This window comes from Mytilus edulis, chromosome 8 (assembly GCF_963676685.1).
Source record: "Mytilus edulis chromosome 8, xbMytEdul2.2, whole genome shotgun sequence".
Classification (NCBI taxonomy): domain Eukaryota; kingdom Metazoa; phylum Mollusca; class Bivalvia; order Mytilida; family Mytilidae; genus Mytilus; species Mytilus edulis.
Window position 1 is genome coordinate 46,381,100 of NC_092351.1, and position 22,727 is coordinate 46,403,826.

Sequence of the window (22,727 nt, forward strand, 5' to 3'; positions counted from 1 at the left end):
TTTAACATATTGTCTACGGTAAACGAACTTAAATTTTCGAATTACCAAAATGTTTTATGACTTATAAATTCATAAGGGAATAAGGCAAAGAAGTGTATATGAAACTAATTTTGGCCCGTTAAGAGATGACATTTATCCGAAGTTGAGCTAAAAGCAAACAATTTGATCATACCTCTTTTTGTTTTAACACTTACAACGTGAACCTTTATTTAAAAAATAATGATTTCCACTCATTTGCAAAAATATGTAGGAACTGCTCACCATTTATAAACACCTTCTATCAGTTTTTGGTGGGGTTCGTAGTACCCAGTCTTTATTTTTCAATGTTGTGTTTATGTACTAGACTAGTATTGTTGTACTATTGTCTGTACATGTTGTATACGTTGGTCTTTTTTATTTTGTTACCAAGGCGTTGGCTGTGGCAGAAAAAATACATTTGTTTCATTTTACTCAACTCTTATGCTACGGTCTTCTTCTAACAACATTAAAGCGAATTGTTGACACAACAGATCACATCAAAAACGTACTGTGTTCTTATTTCTACAAACAAAAGTTATCAGTATGATTTCAATTTGTATACATTTTAATCTTTTTCTTTAATAAAGCAATAATTTCTACATTGCCAAGCTATGAAGCCCTCGGAAGTTTGGATTTGTGTTATCCCCTCTTTTCATTTATTTAATACGGATGTTAAAATTAAAACACCACCCGGATAAAGGAGATACACATTTAATACTATTAATAAAGTATTTTAAAGTAAACCGTGTCGCATTAAGGTGTATTGGAGTGAGGTTTGTAATAGATATTGATAAATTGTAATTTAATGAATCAAATTATGAACATTGCTTAACCGGTCAGAAAGCTTTTAAAAGGTGAAGAACGGAACAGTCTTTTTTTATTGGATTGCTTATACACATGGTAAGGCTGACTATATATTAAGCATTTAACGAATTAAATGTAATGTAAAAAAAATTATTCTGTATCTTATTAACATTTATATTAATATAGGAAAATCTTTATATTTGGGACGTAACTCTATTCTAAACACTATGTATAACCTAACTTTTTTAAATTATTTTTAATGAGAAAATTTTTATTGAGCAACAGTGAATAATATGAAACTGAATTTGACACTGTAGCATAATTATGCTCCAATATATATTATATATTGAGTCACCAAAACAATTTTATCTGTTGCAAAACAGCGAGAAGGTACACAGATGTAAGGTACCCTGTTAGTCTCATCCAAATACAATCAAACAGAAGGTGACAGTTGTTAAACACAGCGCTAAATGGTATATGAAGTGTGGTATATATATAGTTCGTATGCAATATGTACACAAGGGCATGTACTCGATTTAATAATATACAAACAATCATGGACATCTACAGTTTTATGAATAAAAGTGTCACAAACAGAAAAGGATTTGATCATGTAACTAGGTTAAGTGTGTGCTTGCAACCACATACACACACGCACACACACATAATAAACATATCGACTAATCCGCACGCACTCTGAAAAACACCATTTACGTAGAAAATGATAAGTTGCAAATTTAACAAAATCTGTTAAAATATTAAAAACCAATTGTTCAGAGAACCATTGATGGTCTTTCCACCAGTAAGGATTTTTTTTATATGAAAATATTAGAATTCAGTTTTAACTGTCAATTTTATCGTCAAATGACAGCTTATTGGACGCTGAATCCAATCAAAAGACCCTAGGCCTCTATCACTTATGGTTTTCCAGTTAAAAATTTATTTCACTTATTTCAATACAAAAGGGAAAATTACTCTCATATGGGGTCTTCGTAAAGCTTCGGTCAAAATAAAACCTAACATCCTGAGGATATAACGAGCAATTTGGAAAAATAAATTTGTCGGTTTCTTTTACGGTTGTGGAGGAGATCTGATAACAAGAGAAACAGTGTTTTTCGAGATAACTCTTACAAAAGAAAAGTGTTCGGTTAAACAGGGTGAGTTTCAAAAGCGTATAGACTGTATGATATCATAAACAGAAAAACTAAGCAACATATTTTGAAACATTTGTTGTACCTACTTTCTGTGCTGTGTCTGATGACTTTTAGCACCTGGTGTAAAACAAGAGAAAGTTCTAGTAAATATTGATGTTTATTATTTGAAATCAGTAATCAAAGTGCTACAGATTTTACACAATAAAATAGCAAGTCTCACTTGATAATAAATTTAGAATTTCACAAATGAACTAAATTAAGGGACATAACTCTATGCAAATTTTAACTAATTAAACAAAACTTGCCCAAACTCTATTTTATCAAGTGAAACAGCTTTACAAAACTTTACGTACAGGTTAATGCATAATACAATATGTTAAATAAACCGAATCATTTCAACTAAAAAGGATATTTATTTTCAAATGTTTTGTATAATAATTTGTTGCTATGGAAACAATAAACTTTTAAAATTAATAAAATCATTGCCATACTATCTTAATATTTAAACGCATACAATCTAATACCAAATACAATTTATTCTGAATAAATTTGTATGTAGAATAACTTTGCATAATTCTTAACAGTAATTACTCTTATTGCAAAATATTAAAATAAAGAATATACCCATGTTGCTTAGCAACAAACATGTACTCCTGTCACGAGTTCCGTGTATGTGTGTAATACAATAAAATTAACTAAATTCAATTTAAATTTAAGTTCAAAAGTCAATTCAAAATGTTCAAACAATTTTGTAAACAAACTGAAATCTTGCGAACAAGTGTCGCTTACCATAACCTATTTTATGAACTTAATATATAATTTATATACAAAATATAATAACACAACTTACAGAATAATAAAGTAGAAAATAAGGTTTCATGTCTTTGTTATTTAGCTTTCGATTTAACTCAATAATCATTGCTTTATCAACAAAAGACATTTCTCCCGGCAAATAAAAATTACAAATTATCTCCCCTGGACATTATAATACTTAAAAGTTAATACGGATACAATATGAAATATTTCCGGACTTTAAATAAACTTTTAAAAATAACTATTATAAAATTAACTAAATGTTTCTAAACATAGAATAGATTTGAATTAAATAAATTCTTGAAACGTTTCTCAATTGTTTACATAAATAAAGCATCGCGTCCTAAGCGTAACCAACATAAAAATAATTAATCTCAATGGAAACAAATAAAATCTTTACAAAATATATACAAATAATTTAAGTGAATTTCTTAAATGAATCTTAACTTTAGTTAGCTTTTCCAAAAATATAAGGTAATTTAAACTCTTTAATTTAAATAAAACAAAAAATACAAAAAATATATTTCAACTTACCTGGTGTAAAACAAGAGAAAGTTCTAGTAAATATTGATGTTTATTATTTGAAATCAGTAATCAAAGTGACCGTTGAAAACATAGATTGTTTCCATGCGGGCGTGGTCACATGATCACTGATTTCTTAACTTTCTCCTGTTTTCACCAATCAAAAATTACCTTGTAATTTAGCTCCCTTGACCACAACCTATTTTCACTGGTTGGTCAATAATCCAGTCATGGGTGACAGGTGTTATAAACAATTTCACACATGAGTAATAGGAAAAGGTTGTTTAACAAAAGCCTTAATTTACATGTAAGGTACATAATCCAAAGTAAATAATTTAGCACTTACATGTCTCTTTGTTATCCGTCTTAATTACGTAATCTAAATATTAAAGTTGTATGTCATTCTTCTTTATCAAAAATTAACATTCCAAAAATAATGTAACTTATGTAAGGAGAAATTTTAGAAAATAAAATAAAATTTAAACTTCAAAATACTTTAACTCAAATTGTAAAAATTGAATAATTTTCACTTAAGTTTTGGTCTGTTATATTAAAATTTTGTCTTTGGCAATTCATAATTTTTCTATAACAACTCTTCCTCAACCTCACTAAGCTTTGTCCCAAAGCTTGAATTTGAAACATCATCTGAACTGATAAAATAAGAATAATAATTATATATATATACATGTAAAAAGAATAAAAGTATGATAAACATAATGTAAAAGTTTATATAGAGTCAATGTTTATATATCATAATCATGTGAATGTAGTTTTGTGATCTAATGCCCATAAAATACTTAAGTTAAAAAATTAAAAATACATATATGTATGGTCATAATTGCAGATATTCAATGAGACACTTCCAAAATTTCAAAGTATGTATGTTAATACACTTGTAACAGGGAGGCACTGAGGTATAATTATTGCTTGTTTGCAAATATGCATTTAATAAGTATTCGGTACCAATTTGCATATGAGGAGGAAGATAAACACTTCACACTAAAATATGTGTGTTTTAAAAATAGTACTGATGCAGTTTTCCAATAATGAAAAATCAAGTAAACCAGGTGCTTTAGTGCAACAGAAAGTCAAAGTACCAATACATTTTCATATTAATAGACAATATAACAATATAAAATTCAAATATAAAACATGAAAATGAATGATTTCTTATATGCTCACTCTTTGTAAGCGAATGATCTGCAATCTCACGATCTGCAATCTCTATGACAATGTATTCTAAAAATATGTTTAATATAACTGTGTTCTAAATCCTACAAAAAGAAATAAACTAAATATTAATACACTCCAATAATTAACTCCTCCACTTTGGCTCTCGGTAACATTTCACTGAACACTTAACTTCATCATACATAACTATAATATTGGAATGGATTCTAGTTTCTCAGGACACTAAATTGCTAAAAATAAAAAAAAGAAGATGATTAGTCGAATGAGCACGGCCGTACTCTAGCACTACTGACAACAAAACACATATGCATTCTGTTAGATTTGACTTCACATCATAATTTGCCTAACAAATTTCTGAAATTAGAAAAAAAAATGTTAATCAAAGGGTCAAATAAATAAAGAATGGTCCACTGCGCAGATTCGAAACTGGAGTTCAATCCAGATTATTTGAATGTAAGTGAGTTATTCGCCATTAAAGCTTTATCTGTGTTATTCCAGTGAAGTTTATACAGTTATTTGTTTTCACCTATGGCCTCGTAAAATATTTTTTCTGTTTTCTCCTTCTTCCTCTCCTAGTTTTCCTTGTAAAATATTCTTGTATCAAGCCCTCTCCTATATTCTGTTTTGGTTCCCATGTCGGTTTGGAACCATCTTTCCATTTCACAAGAAAATACTGTATTCCTCTTGTTTTCCTGTTATTTAGTAGTTTCTCAACCTCATGAAACGTATCATCTATAACATTGTTTGGTTCATCTCCATTATCACTGTTAGTCTCTGAATCTGTACTCTCATCGTCTGCAATTTGATCATCTTGATCATTATCTGCAGGTTGGTTATTTTGCGCATCGGGTGGATTATCTGGAACTGGACGTTCTGGAGCTTGTGGGGGATCACGGAAATCAGTGGGATCTACATATTGCCTAAGATTGCTCGCATTGACCATAGATTTATGTTCCTTCTGGTCACTGCAGCGTCTTAATTTATATGTGAAATTCGGCCCACAGTCAGTTATGTAATAAGGACCATTAAATTTATCAACTAATTTTGGTGAACGACCGACAGGGACTACATGTTCTTTAAGTAAAACTTTATCTCTAAGCCTAAATTCTGGAATTTTGGTATTTTTGTCGTATCGTTCTTTCAAATTGTTATAGAAAAATTATGAATTGCCAAAGACAAAATTTTAATATAACACATTTTTACACCGCAAAAAAGAAATTAGGCGGAAGAAAAAAAAAACAATCAGAAGAAATTCAATAGGTCTTTCCACACGGAAAGGTGGAAAGACTTAATTAATTGAATTTTATACTGCAATTCGGTGTGTTTATTTCCTAAATATGTGAACACAGCTTTTTGTTTGGTGCAATCTCAAATGCATCATTGGACTCTTTTTTCAATCACAGATTCATTAAGAGATGATAATACGTGTGACATTTGTGAAACGATTTGAAAAGCTATCAATGTATCAATGTAGGTTGATAGCTTTTCAAATCTTCTTTATTATTATTAGGCTGATTTCATGCAGGAACTTCTTAGGAAGAAAGTTAAGAAGTTAGCAATATCCTTTAACTCTACTTTCCGCTATATAGATGATTATCTTTCACCAAATATTTCCAAATTTGGTGACAATGTGGAACGCATCTATCCCATCGAGCTAGAGATAAAGGATACTACAGATACAGTTAAGTCGGCCTCATATCTTGATTTACATCTAGAAATTGACAATGAGGGTCGGTTGAAAACAAAACTTTACGACAAAAGAGATGATTATGCTTTCCAATTGTGAACTTTCCATTTCTAAGTAGCAACATTTCAGCAGCACCTACATACGGGGTATATATCTCCCATTCGATACGATATACCCGTACTTGCATTTCCTATCATGATTTTCTTGACAGAGGGTTGTTGCCCACAAGGAAGCTATTAAACCAAGAGTTCCAAATGGTGAAGTTAAAATCATCCCTTCGTAAATTTTACGGACGCCATCACGAGTTGGTTGACCGTTATGGAATAACCGTTTCACAAATGATATCTGATATGTTCCTTACGTCGTAACTACAATCCCCTCCCCTTTCATGAATGCGATCTACCGAATTAGACTATTTATTGGATTTGTTATCACATAAGCAACACGACGGGTGCCACATGTGGATCAATATCTGCTTACAATTCCGGAGCACCTGAGTTCAACCCTAGTTTTTTGTTGGGGTTCGTGTTGTTTATTCTTTAAGTTTTCTATGTTGTGTCGTGTATGCTGTTGTTTGTTTGTCTTTTTCATTTTTAGCCATGGCGTTGTCAGTTTGTTTTAGGTTTAAACTCAAAGTTTATGAAAACGGATTAAACAGTAGGCTCGGTATATTAAATATTCAAAACTACGGTATTCACTACTAGATATATGATAAAGAGAAATAATATTGTTACAAACCCCACAGCATAATCTTTGTAATTTTCATCGAATGTTTTTTTAGTAAATCTTAACTTAAAGTCTAGCGGTCTTTAGCCGTCACGTTATTTGTGTATTTTTTTTATCTCCCATGGTATTTGTTTCTAGTATTTGTTAGGAAATACCTCGTCACATAGACTTCCTTAATGAAAATTACATCGGCAGAGTACGAAAGCCGAGAAGGATCATTCATAATTCAGAATTAAAATCTCGCAAATTAAGAAAAATAATCCTGTTTTATTGCAGTTGCAATCCAAACACAATAAATATTATCTTAATCTGATCAACTGATCTGATAAAATATACGGTAGATTAATAATATATTAGAGCACAGAAAACATTATAACACGTTTCAATGGATATGTGCCGACATTATGTCAGACAAGTGAAACATTTCTTGTTATCACTTTTACTCCGGGAGAGAGATATGTCGAGTGTCACTTCAATCCTTATTCGATTTTTTTCTTCTTCTTTTCATGACTTGAGAATCTTTCATAATATAAGAATAAGAAGATGTGGTATGATTGCCAATGAGACAACTCTCCACGAGAGACTAAAATGACTCAGAAATTAACAACTATAGGTCAACGTACGGCCTTCGTCAATGAGTAAAACCCATATCACATAGTCAGCTATTAATGACCCCAAAATGACAAAATTTTAATGTAAAACAATTCAGACGAAAAAACAAATTTGATATACAGCAAAAAACGACAAACACCGAATTACAGGCTCCTGACTTGGGACAGGCACATACAGAATGTGCACCATCCTCATTTATACAACACAAAAAATATGTCGTCCACTTATCGGTGTAGTAAATTAGAATTATTGTCAGGTGTAAAATAAGAGAATAGGCAGGCGAAGAATGGAGATCGTAGCGTTGTTTTTTTTTTTTATCCACACAGGGAAAACAATGAGAGTTTTATGCTGTAAGAAATGAAGCATTTCGCATTGTGTCCGAAAAGACAAATTTTCCTTCATTGTAGAGGATGTTTACATAGTTTTGACACTCTATATGTGAATGTAATATAACATTTCAACTGGTTTTTTTTAAATGATTATTTATTAATTTATTTCTGTTATTTCTTTAACCCGAAACCGCCTTTGAAACTGGTGAAAATTTTTTGCAATGTTCCTGGATATCAATTTTACCAAGGGTTTTCTGATTTTTTCATTGCTGTCATTGGGAAATCTAGTGTCAAAATATTACCTTCTGAGTAAACGCTGAAAACTTGATCTTTCAATGTTGGTTCTGTTTTAGCAAAGACACTATAAGTTAAAAATTCACAAGAAAACTTTCTGGTAGTAACAATTAAAAAGATTTGCACTTAAAAATAACATTTCCAAATAAAGTTATCATTTCCCTCCTAAAATAGCAATTAAACGACGAGTACAACAGGCTACAGAAACATTTTGTATAATAAAGATAAAAAGATGAAGCTTTGTGTCAAATTAAGTGAAAATACTCCTATGCGAATATATTCCTGGAGCACCAGCTTTAATTTATGTTTTTATTGGCTGTATACCTCTCTGGAACATACTAATTATCCGCATATGTATCATATGTACATTTTGGTTCAGTGGTGATGATGGCATTTGAAGTAGTCTTCTTTTTCATATAATGACATCGGGGTTTTATATGATTTGCTATGTGTTATGAAGTTTGCTCATTGTTGAAGTGGTAATAAGCATTGTATTTAACTTTCATAACATTTTGTTGAGGCAAAAAAAGTTAGAGCGCGTAGACGACAAATTTAAAATTTTTCCACTTATAAATGGGCTCGAACGGTGAAAGTGATGCCAACCAAATTTTAACTTGATCTCAGTGTGGTGGTAATAAGCATTGTGTATAAGTTTCATAGTATTTGTTTGAGGCAAAATAAAGTTAAATTGCGGAAACTTTCAGTTTGTAAATTTTCCCATGAATACGTACGGACGTACAGACGGACAAGCGACGTACAGACGGACAAGCGTTAAAATTAATGCCCCCTCCGCTGTAGCTGAGATTATTCCGGCGGCACGTCTGTCTGTGTATACCTTCGTAAAGAAATATGCCATTTATAAGAATGGATAAGTTTGAAAAAAGTTTGTGTTGAAAAGGGGTGGAGGCAAACTTCTGAAAGTGACAAGAAAAAAAACCTATTTTCTATGTAATGTAATAATCTTAAATTTAGTGATTGTTCTCTTTCATTTTCATTTTTTGTTAGTTTAAAAATTGTCTTAAAATGGGTGGGGGCATAATTTTGTCCCCTTTTTGCCCCTGGCTCCTACAATGTATACGTACACTGTTATTATGACATATTTTTTGTAATAGCAATGAAACGAGTCATTAAGAATAAGTATGAAAATGATAAAATTGAGAATGGAAATGGGGAATGTGCAAAAGAGTCAACAACCTGAGTATAGAGCAGACAATAGCAGAAGGTCACCAACAGGTCTTCAATGTAGCGAGAAATTCCCGCACCCGGAGGCGTCCTTCAGCTGGCCCCTAAACAAATATATACTAGAGACTGTTCTATGACGACTTTTATTTATTGAAGGCACTAATTTATAAAATACAAAATTATTGTATTTATTGGCTCGTAGTAATGTTTAATAGCGTATTTAAATAAAACTTCAAAGAATTAAATTTATTACAATACAAACAATTCTCAGCTCTTTTTTAGAACTTAAATTCTATTTCGTAAACTCAAACGAATATAAAATATTAATCAAATAACCACAAACTCTCACATGAGAGACGCCACTTGCAGAGACAAGTGCACATTTATTATTCGTATATGTATAATGAAATCAATGTTTTTGTGTAAATACACCGAACATTCTCAGCTGGTGTTGGTAACCGCATACTAAAGGTCAGCAAATCTGAAAATAAATAATATAACATTATTGTATTATTTATTTGGAAAAGTGCTACTGGTCACTTTAACTGCAATGGCTCAAATGACTTTAAACTACCTGAATTCACTCGTGCATGAAACTTTAAACCCCATACAAACCGACCTTACTATAGATAACTAAACACGTAGTTAAAACTATAAACAGCAACAACATTCTTTCATGTTCGACTTGTGTACAACTTTGATAAATACATATGTAATTTAAACTTGTAGAAACAAAGTTAGTTTAAAATTTGTCAAAGTAAGCTTTAAGAATTCCTTTTTTTTCAATTTGTCTTTTAATTTAGATTTATCATGCATGTCTCTAAACAAAGTATGCGACACGTAAATGTTTATAAGTCTTGGTGTACTCATATAGTCATTTGATACGGTGCATTTATTATTGATATATTTCAGACTCCATTTATGAAAGAAAATCTATAGAGCAGAGCATTTTGTTTTTTTTGTAGCTCTATTTTAGAAAATAAGATTTAAACTTGTTGAAATGAAGTCAGTTTAAAATTTGTCAAAGTAAGCTTTAAGAATTCCTTCTTTTATTTTAGATTTATTATACATGTCTCTATCGCAGGGGTGTTAAGGTCGTTTCAAGAAAATTTCCATTTAGTATACACAAAAAAAATCATATTGTACTCAAAGTGAGTTTTCTCTGCCTAAAAGCCAAAATACACGTCATATGAGTAATCGGGGGGAAAAGGGTCTATTCTTATTTATATTACAAACTTTTATTTTTAGAAAAATATAAATACACTAGTGTCACGTGACTTTAAACTGAAAGTAAAGACATTTCCCAAAAAAGTCAAAAGTGCAGGTGCAAGATGAAATCGGATCGCCCTGATTTTGGGCTCGTTGTAATCAGGATAACTTGTTTTACTGGAAAAGTGCTGCCACTTAATTTTCATTAGAGGTTTTGTAATTAAAAAACAATAAAACATGGAGAATTTAATCGATTTATTGATTTTTTGGCACTTCGGGTTGTGAAATTTCTTTTACACGAACGCTATATAACTAGTAGCAGCACTTTTCGAAAAGTTTGAAATGTGGCCTTTCTACCAATACCAGCATGCAGTGGGTTGGTATAGCTCTTGCACCTGCACTTTTCAATTATTCTAACATGTTGTAGCATAATCGCCCTAAAATGCACGAAAAAAGCGTTTGAAAGACCCTCTAGTAGTCGGATCGGCTGACGGGAAAACTACGGTATATTTTGTTTTCACCGGCGTTTCATTTGATAATATGTTTGTGCGAAGTTTGAAACAACTATTGTCTTATTGCTATTTAAATTATTGAAGGCAAACAACATAATTATTCAGGTCATTATTATACACCCCAAACGTGGGTTACATGCATGTAGTGTTGGGGCATGCAGCCTTCCCCCCTTTTTTGTTCAAATCCGGAATCGCATCTCGGGTGCTTGTATAGTTCTTGTTCTACAAATCAAAGTTCAATATATAAATTAATTTAATAGATAAGCCTACAAGGTCATTATTATACACCCCATACGTGGGTTACATGCATGTAGTGTTGGGGCATGCAGCCTTCCCCCCTTTTTTTGGTTCAAATCCGGAATCGCATCTCGTGTGCTTGTATAGTTCTCGTTCTGCAAGTAAAAGTTCATTATATAAATTTTAATAGATTAGCCTACTAGGTCTCTGCTAGTGTTTGTGTATTGTGAATCATTAACATTTTAATGAAAAAAGCTGCATTAATAAAGAAATTGGGTGTGTCATTGGTAATGTTTAAATTATAAATATACTTAACTCCTACCTGCATCACATCAATAGATGGAGATTTTATTTGTTGAATATCTCCTGCTTATCAAGTGTGACTGGTATCAATTGTAAATCATGATTTGTCACTTTTAGATTCATTCTGGTGATTCTTTTGCATCTATTTTCACCAGCTGCTATGCCAGTTTTTTTGTATGGCTTGCTTTTTTTTTATTATGTCGGACTCCATAGTTATTTCCTGCGTCTTATTACACAGAATATTCCCTTTCAACCAATCTGGAGCAGTATTTGACTTATTCTAATATCCTTACAGTTACTTGGTAAAATTATTCTGCCCTACTTTTACTGATTTTATGTTTGTAATTCAAAGGCATACATTTTAAAATTTGTACACCAGCATTAACATTGGGGATATAATTCCTTTTTTCATAGAATGTGTGAGTTTCAATATTTGCACAAACTACCTTTTGGAGTAAAGATTAAAAGATAAGACATTGAGTACCCCAAATTTAAAAAAAACAAACTTTGTGCTCTATAATTTATGCTTCCACTACATGTATATACCAGTTTCAAAAATTATTTCAGATGCATACATTGTATACGACTTATTTTAATCTCATCTGATTTGTTTCAGATTTAGGTATATATGTACAGTGTACATTGTACCTATGATTCAATCTGCAGCCTTGTAAATATATCATCTTAATTTCTCAACCTCAAAAGACATCAAAGAATACAATTCTATCATGAAGTTGGAAATAGGGACCTATTTTTTACTGCCGCTCATTTCATATTAAATTCCTGCCTTCTGTGCAAAGTGTCCACCAATACAAATGGACAGCAAAGAAATAGTCGTATGTGCTTATGTGACATTCAGCACAATCAATCAATTGTGTTTTCATTATTAAGTGCTATAATATTTTAATTCAGGTTCATCATGTTCATCTCAAAGATGTTAAAATCAGAAAACTTATTTCTTATCAACTGCTGAGATTGGAGTCAACTGAAATGGTATTTCTTTTCTGTCCTAATATAATAAATTTTATGTACCAGAATATACATCTAAATACAGAATTAACTAACTTAATATAATTTATACATAACCACAATCCCGAAGTGTCAGATCAATCAGAATGAATTGATTTCCATGATATAGGGGAAAGGACAATTAGTCAGACGGAAACTCATAAAATGATACAATGTACATTTTTGTATGTACGTGTTAACCATGGTAACGGTTATAGAACTACAATGTTCTGCCTACCAAAAATCATGGGTTAATCTTTACCTGACCCAATCACAAACAAGAGGCTGTCACAACGACAGCAAACCGGATTTATTTACATTTATTTGTGTCCTGGCAATATCGCAAGAACCATCACTGATGAATGGTGAAAGTGAAAATCATCAATATCAAATTTGACCTCCATTTTGTCATCAGTATCAACATTTTGAAATAATAATATTTGAAAAGCTTAGATTGAATGGTTCATGAGTAAATGCAACAACGTGAATGGAAACGCCATTTTACGATCTTTCAAGAACCATAACTCCTGAACAGTAAAAGTCAAAATCGTCATTATGGAACTTGACCTCTATTTTGTCATCAGTAACAACATATTAAAATTTCAAAAGCTTTGGTTGAATGGTTCATGAGAAAATGCACGGACACGACGGGAAACACCATTTTTCAATCTTTCAAGAACCATAACTCCTGAACGGTAAAAGTCAAAATCGTCATTATTGAACTTGACCTCCATTTTGTCATCAGTAACAGCATATTAAAATTTCGGAAGCTTTGCTAGAATAGTTCATGCATAAATGCACGGACACGACTGGAAACTCCATTTTTCAATCTTTCAAGAACCATAACTCCTGAACGGTTAAAGTCAAAATCGTCATTATTGAACTTGACCTCCATTCTGTCATCAGTAACAACATATTAAAATTTGGGAAGCTTTAGTAGAACAGTTCATGAGTAAATGCACGGACACGACTGAAAACTCCATTTTTTAATCTTTCAAGAACCATAACTCCTGAACGGTAAAAGTCAAAATCGTCATTATTTCACTTGACCTTCGTATAGTTGTCAGTAATAACATATTAAAATTTTAAAAGCTTTGGTTGAACGGTTCATGAGTTAATGCACGGACAACATTTGATTGCCGCCTTTCAAGAACCATAACTCCTGAACGGTAAAAGTCAAAATCGCCATTATTGAACTTGACCTTCGTATAGTTGTCAGTAATAACATATTAAAATTTTAAAAGCTTTGGTTGAACGGTTCATGAGTTAATGCACGGACAACATTTGATTGCCGCCCGCCCGCCTGCCCGCCCGCCCGACCGCCCGCCGTACATCCCCAAATCAATAACCGACATTTTTGTCACAAAAATCCGGTTAAAAATAACACAACTTAATTGTTAATCAAAACTTCATTGGCAATTATACCACATCATCTTTTTTTTTAATGAAATTCTAGCTGTACTACATATACATACATGTAATTACATGTATGATGCATTCAAATTTAAAATATATAGAAAGTAATTTCTGTCTGTGTGTTGGAAATGCTGTCTCATTGCCATACAAATGTACATGTAAAATGTATTATGTATGCACATGATGCATATGGTAATATAATGCTGTACATGTATATCTAACATCAGTTGCTAATCTTGCTAGATATAAGAATTTTTTATACTGTGGAAATATTCCATCACAAGTTTCCAAGTATACCATGTATACCAGTAGAAAATTAAATGCATATGAACATGTTAATGTACATATGTACAAAAGAGCAGCTACATGATAAATGCAAGCAAAGAAAAATATCCAACATTTTTTGGTTCAAACATTCTGTGGATGTTACATTTGTACATTTGTACAGAGGTCTTGCTCAGTATTGAAGGCCAACACCAATATGACCAACAACTGAAATCAAAACACTTTATAATGCTTTTGAACATTCTGTAAACCTGTATAGTCTGTGTTATGAAATGAGATTGAAATATAAACCATGACAAACTATGATTTTCTTGTTCTCTGGTGGCTAATACATGTATATGACTAGTTGTTCTCTGATTGAGAGTTGTTTCATTGGCAATCATATGTCATGTATGTCATATTCTTACTTTTATAATTACATGTACATGTAACTACATAGGTGGTGCATCAGTGAATTGCATGCTTACATTTGTACATGTACAATGTACATGATGTAATTTGTATATGTCTGAAATGTACATATGATATCTGTAAGTTTTCTGGTAGGATTAATATCTATATTGAATTACTTTTTACATCGCTTTCCTGTAATTGCCATAAAAATAACAAAACACTCATAGAAGTCTTATAAATGAATATTTCAAAATTCCCCTTTACCATGTTTACAGTTCAACTGAATATCATATGTCTATCTGTAGATCTCTCACTCGTCTTGGTTAGATATTGCAGATTTTTTAAAACATTTCATGAAAGAGACATAAAATTACATTTCTGACATCCGTGAAATACAACATTTTAACTGAAATCCTTTTTGAAACTCCTATTTTAAGACTATTCACAAATCTCCAAACGGCCTTTATTATGTATATTTGGTATTCCTTTTAACTGTCACATGTGTCAAGTAAAAACTCTTTAAGATGGTATACATCAACTTCAATAATGATGAAAAAGAAGTTAAATTGTCCAATTAATAATATTCCTCTCTATTTCAGCATCAATACACTAAATTCCAATTCATTTGGTTTTGAAACAGTCAATGCTTCTACTTAGTACGGTGCATTATGTAGAATTGCTGTCATTTTTCTATTTTTCATGGACATATTTGGTGGCTTTCTAGACAAATTTTAATCAGATCTTCCATAATGGCCATGATGAGTTATAAGTAACTTTTAACTGGTGTCTGACTGCAGGTCTTCATCCCTGAAATATGAAAATGCAAATATAATACAAGTACAATGTATATATCAAATGAAATTTTCAATATGAGAAAAGTAATCAAAAGTTAGTGCAAACATACTTCTTCAAAAAGTACTGTTAAAATGCTAACAAAATAATTCTCGTCCTTTTTTACCAGTAGTAATGTCTTCATTCAACATTTGAACAAAAAATAAATTTTCCAAACACATTTTAATAAGGCGCACTATGTAAAATGTAATAAATATTTAAATATTATGTTGAACTTCATTATTTTGTATCTCCTTTTCCAAATGTGAACAGTGACAGGAATACTTCAATATCAACCTGATCAATATCAAGAATCCACAAGAAATTTTAGCTAGCAAGTTCAGTATATTATTATTATCATGGTTATAGGCATATCTGTCATGTCTGTGTAAATAAATATTACTGCTCGTACATATATATATACAGACACTGAAGGACGCTTCCGGGTGCGGGAATTACATGTTGGTGACCTTCTGCTGTTTAATATTTTTTTTTTATTTGGTCGGGTTGTTGTCTCTTTGACACATTCCCCATTTCCATTCTCAATTTTACTTCATTTTGAATTCAGAAATTATCATGATTTATATTAAGTACATTAATTATTGTATTGCAATTCTTGAAGAATGGAAAAAAAAAGTGAATTTGTAGGATACTTATACAAGTGAATCTTATTTACTTGTACATGTTGTATGGGTAAACCAAAAAATGGCATAGTTATGTCCCTTACACATTCAGAATGTTTTACATTGTACTTGTTTTACATCCTTTTTTCTTTCTTGTATTCTTGAGATTTCTTTGCACTAATCGAATTTTAAATTGTGTACTCTCTGCAGATGTCTTTACCAATCATTTAAGTGTAATTTCATAGACAATGAAAATCCCATTTGTCTGTTATCTTCACAACACTGCTCATTTACAAGCCTCAAAGGAGCAATTTTTGAAGGCCTTGCACAAATATACAAGATCTTTGCTCAATCAATTTCTTTGATGGATTCATATAATGAGATGAAACATTGAACTTAAAACAAGAGGCTCTCAAGAGCCTGAATCGCTCACCTTAATTCTTTTGGTTAAATCTTTCATCAATGATTATTTTGGCTTTTCAATTTATTTAAATGTTTTTTGGATCGTCCTATTTTCTTCAAAAGCCAAAAAAAATAATCATTTTCTCCTATGTTCTATTTTAGCCATAGGAGCTATGTTTCTTGACATACAAGGAAATAAAATATAAAATTTATACTAGATACTCTGAAACTCATTTAGCCTAAGTTTGGCTGAAATTGATACAGCAGTTTCAAAGGAGAAGATTTTTTAAAGTAAGTCAACATGATGAACAAATTGTGAAAAAAGTCTTTAAAGGGCAATAACTCCTTAAGGGGTCAATTGACAATTTTGGTCAATTGACTTAATTGAAGATCTTACTTTGCTGAACATTATTACTGTTTACAGTTTATTTCTATCTATAATTATATTCAAGATAATAAACAAAAACAGCAAAATTTCCTTAAAATTATCAATTCAGGGGCAGCAACCCAACAACAGGTTGTCTGATTCATCTGAAAATTTCAGGGCAGATAGATCTTGACCTGATAAACAATATTACCCACGTCAGATTTGCTCTAAATGCTTTGGTTTTTGAGTTATAAGCCAAAAACTGCATTTGCCCCCTATGTTCTATTTTTAGCAATGGCGACCATGTTTGTTGATAGATCATAACTTCGGATACAATTTACAAACTAGATACCCTAAGGAACATTCAGTTAAAGTTTGGAAGTATTTGGCCCAGTAGTTTCAGAGGAGAAGATTTTTGTAAAAGATTACTAAGATTTACGAAAAATGGTTAAAAATTGACTATAAAGGGCAATAACTCCTAAAGGGGTCAACTGACCATTTCCGTCATGTTGACTTATTTGTAAATCTTACTTTGCTGAACATTATTGCTGTTTACAGTTTATCTCTATCTATAATATTATTCAAGATAATAACCAAAAACAGCAAAATTTCTTTAAAATTACCAATTCAGGGGCAGTAACCCAACAACAGGTTGTCTGATTCATCTGAAAATTTCAGGGCAGATAGATCTTGACCTGATAAACAATATTATCCATGTCAGATTTGCTCTAAATGCTTTGGTTTTTGAGTTATAAGCCAAAAACTGCATTTGACCCCTATGTTCTATTTTTAGCAATGGCGGCCATGTTTGTTGATAGATCACAACTTCGGATACAATTTACAAACTAGATACCCTAAGGAACATTCAGTTAAAGTTTGGAAGTATTTGGCCCAGTAGTTTCAGAGGAGAAGATTTTTGTAAAAGATTACTAAGATTTACGAAAAATGGTTAAAAAATGACTATAAAGGGCAATAACTCCTAAAGGGGTCAACTGACCATTTCCGTCATCTTGACTTATTTGTAAATCTTACTTTGCTGAACATTATTGCTGTTTACAGTTTATCTCTATCTATAATAATATTCAAGATAATAACCAAAAACAGAAAAATTTCCTTAAAATTACCAATTCAGGGGCAGCAACCCAACAACAGGTTGTCTGATTCATCTGAAAATTTCAGGGCAGATAGATCTTGACCTGATACATTATTACCCCATGTCAGATTTGCTCTAAATGCTTTGGTTTTTGAGTTATAAGCCAAAAACTGCATTTGACCCCTATGTTCTATTTTTAGCAATGGCGACCATGTTTGTTGATAGATCATAACTTCGGATACAATTTACAAACTAGATACCCTAAGGAACATTCAATTAAAGTTTGGAAGTATTTGGCCCAGTAGTTTCAGAGGAGAAGATTTTTGTAAAAGATTACTAAGATTTACGAAAAATGGTTAAAAATTGACTATAAAGGGCAATAACTCCTAAAGGGGTCAACTGACCATTTCCGTCATGTTGACTTATTTGTAAATCTTACTTTGCTGAACATTATTACTGTTTACAGTTTATCTCTATCTATAATAATATTCAAGATAATAACCAAAAACAGCAAAATTTCCTTAAAGATTCATCTGAAAATTTCAGGGCAGATAGATCTTGACCTGATAAACAATATTACCCCATGTCAGATTTGCTCTAAATGCTTTGGTTTTTGAGTTATAAGCCAAAAACTGCATTTGACCCCTATGTTCTATTTTTAGCAATGGCGACCATGTTTGTTGATAGATCAAAACTTCGGATACAATTTATAAATTAGATACCCTAAGGAACATTCAGTTAAAGTTTGAAACTAATTGGCCCAGTAGTTTCAGAGGAGAAGATTCTTGAAATAGTTTACGACGACGACAGACGACGGACGCCAAGTGATGGCATAAGCTCACTTGTCCCTACGGGACAGGTGAGCTAATAAAATTTTTTTTTAGCTAAACTGGGAAAAATCACCATGATCAGTCAGGGGACTTACTGAAATAAGTGATTTTTAAATCACTTATTTGAGTAGCAAATTCGATGTTTTGTCACAAATTGGGATTTTGTAGTTTTTTCAAAATTTTAAACAAATAGGTTTAAATATCTTTTAATTAGTAAAATTAAAAAATATGAACTTTTTGCTTCTTTTAAGTAGCAAGGTTTATGCCTTTGATGCTATCATTTAGCTGAAAATTCTATTTTAGTTGAAAAAATGTTATAATAATGGCTTTACATAATGAACTGATACTTTCTTCAAAAGATTTTTCACAGCAGTCGGAGTATTTTTCCTGTGAAGTTCAAGGTTTCATCTTTCAGATTATGTAATAAAATTCTACTGTTCGCGATAAAAATTTCACTGTTCAGGGGTGTTGAAATTAGTGGGGGGTTATTAACAGAATGATACTTAAAGAAGTGATTTTTGGGAAGGAAATTGAGGTCTGATACTTAAACAAGTGATTTTTATGTCATTATCCTAGATTCAGTACAAGGTCATCACCTGAAATGACCTGGTCTTCCTAGACATCACAGATGTTGGTTCTGATAAGTTTAGAAACATAATTAGTCCCTGGATCATTAGTATTCTATATTTAAAGCTACAATAAAATTAAATCACTTCTTTTAGTGATTAATTTGTACTACTTAAATAGGTGATTATTAAAGAAAGACAACTCTAACTTCCAACCTTTATGGAAATAATGTTACTTGAATCAGTGATTTAGAAAATCACCTGTTTAAGTAAGTCCCCTGACTGATGATCATTAAAGGCATGATTCACATCTCAAAACTTGAGGATTTTTTTTAGGATTGAAAGAAATGTTTACATGGTTTACTTGTACAAGTAAATTTTTGAGAAAATTAAGGCTAGATTATTCAAACATTATCTATTTACTTATACGTGTTATGTGTATTTTTTTTACTTCTTCAAGTAAATAAAATAAACTTGTACAAATACATGTAGTACCCCTGACTATGTATGTGTCTGTAATATTTAATTGAGCACTTGTTTGTTGCTGTTTGTTTGTTTGTTTGTTCATTCACTTTTTTCTCACATAAATAAGGCCATTAGTTTTCTACTTCAACAGGTTTATTAATATTATGATTTGGCGCCTTTTAGAGAAGACAATGTGGCAGAATGTGTTTTTCTCATTGTTGAAGGCCATAAGGCCTAAATGATGACATATATATAGTTTTTAATTTCTGTTTAACTTGAGACCCTTCAGGTGAGTCGTCCCATTGTACATGTACAATAGTTAGATCATGTAGATAATTGCAGGATAAAACAATTTACCTGTCTATAATACATGTAATGAAGCTCTCCAAATTCAAACCATTACTTTATATTTCATCACAGCTTGAATGGCATACTGTAACCTCAATCCTGTTATTGTCAGGTGACCTAAAAAAAAAAGAGAATGTAATTATATACTTTTTTTTTTAAATAAAGGAGCATGAAAAATTGAAAACAGCAGGTTCAATAATTTCATGCGTCCATAGCACTTTTCTGGCAGAGTCTGGATTTACCTTCATCAGGAACGCTCAAAGCCAAACATTTAAAATCCAAAGATGTACAAGTAGTGAATAAAATTACAGAGCTATATGTCATGTATGTCAAAAATAGTATGAACCTGTGTATACATTGTAACAAGTATAATCATGATAATGAATCATATATTTTTTTAAATAAAGAAATCACTTTTGCCATACAATAGAAATACAATGTAGGAAGATGTGGTGTGAGTGCCAATGAGACAACTCTCTATCATGTCCATCCAAATAACAATTTATAAAAGTAAACCATTATACATGTAGGTCAATGTATGGCCTTCAACACGGAGCCTTGGCTCACATCAATAAACAAGCTATATAGGGCCCCAAAATTACAAGTGTAAAACCATTCAAACAGGAAAACAAACGGTCTAATCTATATAAAAAACAAGAAATGAGAGACACTTATAAATTACATAAACAAACGACAACTACTGTACATCAGATTCCTGACTTAGAACAGGTGCAAACATTTGCAGCGGGATTAAATGTTTTAATGACAATGTTTATATTAATGCAAATTAAATGAACCCAGGATATGCATGTTGCTAATTTTTGCTCGTCTTAATGTAATTTTTATGATTAACTAGAAGTGCTGAGAACACTGCTCACAATAGCCAGCCCCCTCCCCCACAAAAAATATAAAATACTATAAAACAAACAAGTGAATCTGTGAGCTACTGATCACTTTTGATAACCCCATACACTTTAAGAATTTTATATTAAGGTACACAGGAATTTGTTGAGTGATGAATATGAAAAAGCATCACACGGTATTGCTGACTCATATAAACCCTCAAACCAAATTTAAGAAGTCCATGTTATTTTCCTGAGAAAGATGCGACGAAAAATATTCAATTCTGGAACAGACAGACAGACTGACTTTAATATACCGTCAAAATTGACTGTTTCTAAACAGGCTGTGGCCTTTTCCATTTAATAAATGATATGATTTGCATCCGTTCATGCTTGTACACAATTGTCTGTTATAACAGAATACACAGCTTTATTACAAGTGGTTTTTTTTTCCTGCCTCTTGGACATGAGGTCTCGCAATGAAAATTTTAAAAATACCATTATGGCTCGATTCTGTTTACTGGGGATATACATTTTGTATATAGCTGAACAGGGACACAGTTCAGATATTTGATATCATCCATGTACTCTAATTTTAGAGGGAAAGTGGATGCAGTGACTATTCAATTTTAATACTGATTATAATTATTATATATACTGTATAAAAATAATATGTCATGTACATGATGTATGTCAAAAGCACGAGAAGTTAAAGAGTATGACAGGAAACATGGAAAATAAATAAGGGGAAACATGAAGCACACATCAAGTCATCCTACTAAACACGAAACATAGAAGATTTAAAACGTCTGAACACGAAAACAAGTTGGTGACCTTCTGCTATTGTCTGTTCTATGGTTGGGTTGCTGTCTCTTTGACACATTTTAATACGAAAGACACCGAACATATGTTCTCATAGTTTATGACTTTATTCATTATACTGTAGGTTGAAAAATACACAGTGGCGGATCCAGGAATTTTCATAAGTGGGGGCCCACTGACTGACCTAAGAGGGGGCCCGCTTCAGTCACGCTTCAATGATTCCCTATATAAGCAACCAAATTTTTTCTCAAAAAGGGCCCCCCCCCCCCCCCCCCCCCTAAATCCGCCTCTGATACAGGCAAAGTTTAGATGTTTATAAAGTGTCCTATATTTTGACTTTAGTGGAACCTTATTATGTGATCTCTTAGTGCACAAGCCATTCCCTCTGCATTTTAGTATATATCTCTAGATTGTAATACCTGAAAGCGATAAATTACACCTAAGTCGTGTTTTTGTCCTGACATTGGATCATATTGAATAAATTTTCCATTTGTTCTCATCAGTTTCTTCAACCAGGTCGTTATAATCTCAACTGACAAGTGCACGGCTACTTTAGTTATTTTCAATTAACCAACTTGCAAACTGCAAGCTTCGCAACTACATTGAATTTCCAAATAAGGTAAACAGGTGGGCGGAGCTTAAACTCCGCTTGCTATTTTTCTTTTGATAAATACAGCTTTCACTCAAATTATTTCCATTTCTTGATGTGAAAATACATTATAATATTAAAAAAGACACCATATGCCATATATTTCATTATTCATGCGATACGCGTACCTTACCTATTGCTACATTTGTTACTGTGTCTGCATCGTCAAAAGTCGCCCGCCATTACACATTCTG

General features: G+C 31.8%; 1 protein-coding gene and 1 long non-coding RNA gene across 4 annotated transcripts in view; one reads left to right on the top strand and one right to left on the bottom strand.

Moving 5' to 3' along the window:
- The first annotated feature begins 10,275 nt into the window (after positions 1–10,275).
- LOC139485732 (sodium- and chloride-dependent glycine transporter 2-like) overlaps positions 10,276–22,727 on the top strand; it is a 60,128-nt gene continuing 47,676 nt past the window's right edge. The window contains exon 1 of the mRNA XM_071270381.1: positions 10,276–10,418. The gene's annotated coding sequence lies outside the window, so the exon portion shown is untranslated. The remainder of the gene's footprint in view (positions 10,419–22,727) is intronic.
- LOC139485724 (uncharacterized) lies at positions 14,922–22,715 on the bottom strand. 3 transcript variants are annotated; one of them, XR_011655373.1, is made up of 3 exons: positions 22,667–22,715; positions 20,230–20,337; positions 14,922–15,502 (listed from the first exon to the last, which is right to left on the bottom strand). It is a non-coding gene; the product is annotated as an uncharacterized lncRNA (long non-coding RNA). The 3 variants fall into 3 exon arrangements; XR_011655374.1 differs by having other exon boundaries at positions 22,662–22,695; XR_011655375.1 differs by lacking the exon at positions 22,667–22,715 and adding an exon at positions 22,304–22,328.